General features: G+C 29.9%; 1 long non-coding RNA gene across 1 annotated transcript; it reads left to right on the top strand.

The window, feature by feature from the left end:
* The first annotated feature begins 602 nt into the window (after positions 1–602).
* On the top strand, positions 603–2249 carry LOC136070765 (uncharacterized). The gene is made up of 2 exons (XR_010632011.1): positions 603–658; positions 1966–2249. It is a non-coding gene; the product is annotated as an uncharacterized LOC136070765 (long non-coding RNA).
* The last annotated feature ends 553 nt before the right edge of the window (positions 2250–2802 follow it).

Here is a 2802-nt window from a genome sequence, read left to right as displayed (position 1 = left end):
CAACCTTACTTAATAAAATAAAAATTACTACATATTTTGAAAATCTAATCGTTGAAATTTATGTTCTTCAAGCTCGTAATGCATATGTCAAATTTGACAATCGGATATTATTACGATATGATCTATAAGTTTATATTTTATGCATAATTTTAAACTACTAAAACTTATAATTTAAATAATTTATTGATGACAGAGTTTTTATCTTTAATTTTCTAAAAATTTTGCAAGTATGAAGGATATAAAAAAAAATATATAAATCCAATAATGAATTTATCAAAATTTACTTTCAATATTTTAATATTAAGTAAAATTATAATTTTAAGCTACAACCATTTTTGAAACTTAACTTTATCCTTTATTTAAAACAATCTACATTTTCAGCCTCTACAGATTTTAGCGGTGAGACCTCCCTCAACTTTGTCTAGGCCATCAATTACCCTTTCGGTAGAGACTTTTGTGGTTGCATCAATAATTGAGGTAGGTGAATCTCTTATTTAAGACCAGCGCACATTTTCAGCCTAGCACAGATTATATATTGTACAATAGTGGAACCTCTATCCTTCAACTTTGTTAGGTCATCAACTGCTCCTTCATGCAACTTTGGTTAGGCATCAATTACCCTTTCAGTAGAGCTTTTGTGGTTGCATCAATAACTGAGGTAGGTGAATCTCTTATTTAAGAAGCCACATTTCCAGCCTGACACAGATTATTGTACAATAGGTGCAGATGGCGACTCTAGAATTTTTTTAGGGTATTCTTTAATGAAGCATAATTTTTTCAGTGTGGTTACAGGAATTTTTCCTAAATGTATTATTGTTTAGTTGTTCATTAATTTTTTTGTCATTTATAAACTATAATTTGTATATTATCATTTCATTAATTATAAAATTATTAATTGTTTTTTTTATAGCAAAATTATTAATTGTTGTTTAGCCTAATATAATTTAATTTGTTTGTCTAATATAATGTATTGGTTAATTAAATTATTAATTATTGTTTATTAGTTGCTTTCCCAATTAGTTATTGGTTAATTAATATTCCAAACAAAAAAATTAATTAGTTCAACTAATTACTGTGGTTGTTTGATACTTGGAATATCACACTTTTACTTAACAAAAAAAAAAAAGTCAATAAATTGTACAGCACAAAAATATATAGGCAGTATAGCTTAAGTCCAAGTCTAAAAAGGATGTGATTTATTACATATTTTATGATCATTAGTTGAACTAATCAACTAACACATAGCACACAAGCCATATTTCTTAATTATTAGTTGCACACTTGCACAAGCACTATCACATAGCACATTTGCACTACCCCCGCCCCATGACCCATCAACCCCCTAATTCAACAGACAAGCCCCAATGCCCCATGGCCCCAATCACAAGAGTAAACAGTGACAGAGCTCAGAATTATTTTAGATTAGGGAAAAGTAAACACAATAAAATTCTTAAGTATTAACAAAAATAATGATTGAAACATTCTTTATTTGACAAATTAATTATAACTTAATAAAGATGTTTCATTTTTCAGGCATTAAAATCATTTATAATTAATTTTGAACTAAATTCTTTAGAAATCACTTACTCAAAAACTCATTGTCCGTTTTGTTACGAAGCTTACAAGTCTAAAAACAATAATTTAATTTAATTATCCAAGCCTCTACTATTAATTAAACAAATAATTTAAAATTTTACTTTTATCAAATTAAATAATAAATTTAATTTAAGTGTTAACTAGGCTGCCGTACAAACAATATGAGGTTGCTTTAGGTTTTTTATTATTTAATTTTTTGTTTGAATTAGATTGTTGCTTAGCTGGAAACCATTAATGTTGTGCAATGAAGTGTCATTGGTGGTGGACCGGTGGTGTCTTGCCTTTTCAAACTTAAAGTACAAATATTTATTGAATGGTAGACTTGTAGTGTATTAAGTCCAAAAAAGTGAAAAAACTACTTTACTTTAGAGATGCAGACAACAGATAGAGAGAGGGAGAAACTCATACCAGACCAAAGATTGCAACGGAAGCGGAGCTCTGGAGGTGGCGTAAATGTTGAGTGCGGCTAATTTGTTGGTGGTTGTCATGGCCACTTGCTCGGTTGCAGCTGGCGGCGTAAAAGCAATTTTTTTTTTTTTATACAAATGGCAGTGAGCCTCCTGAAGTGTGGATCTTTGGGGTTAGAAAGTTTGGGTTGTGTTTTTGTGTATTTATTCGGATTTTGGAGTCCTAATTTACAAGGGATTTGAGTTTTTTTTTTTCAAAATTGTTTATGGGCTAAAGAATGGGCTGGGTTTTTTTTTTGAGTGTTTTTTTTTTTTTTGCTTGAAAGTAAAACAAATAATTATTTATTTATTTATTTGATTTAATTTGAGGGTGTTCTTAATTTTGATCGAGGTGTGTTTTAATTTTTTTTTAAAAGTAAACAAATAAAAAAAATTTAATTATTATATATAATTTTTTTTTTTCAGTTTAGGGTGTTCTCCAAAATACCCCGAGTTCAATGTGGCGTCGCCATTGAATAGGTGGAACCTGGATCCTTCAACTTTTTCTGGGTCATCAACTGCTCCTTCCTCAACTTTGTCTAGGCCATCAATTACCCTTTCGGTAGAGACTTTTGTGGTTGCATCAATAATTGAGGTAGGTGAATCTCTTATTTAAGACCAGCCACATTTTCAGCCTACACAAATTATTGTACAATAGGTGGAACCTGGATCCTTTAACTTTGTTTGGGTCATCAACTGCTCCTTCAGTTGAGACAATTATGGTTACATCAATTACAATGGCGGGTACATCTTTTAAGTA

This window comes from Quercus suber, unplaced genomic scaffold (genome assembly GCF_002906115.3).
Source record: "Quercus suber isolate HL8 unplaced genomic scaffold, Cork oak 2.0 scaffold_258, whole genome shotgun sequence".
NCBI classification, from domain to species: Eukaryota; Viridiplantae; Streptophyta; class Magnoliopsida; order Fagales; family Fagaceae; genus Quercus; species Quercus suber.
Note: the sequence above shows the minus strand (reverse complement) of the source record. Positions and strands in the feature narration are given on the sequence as shown.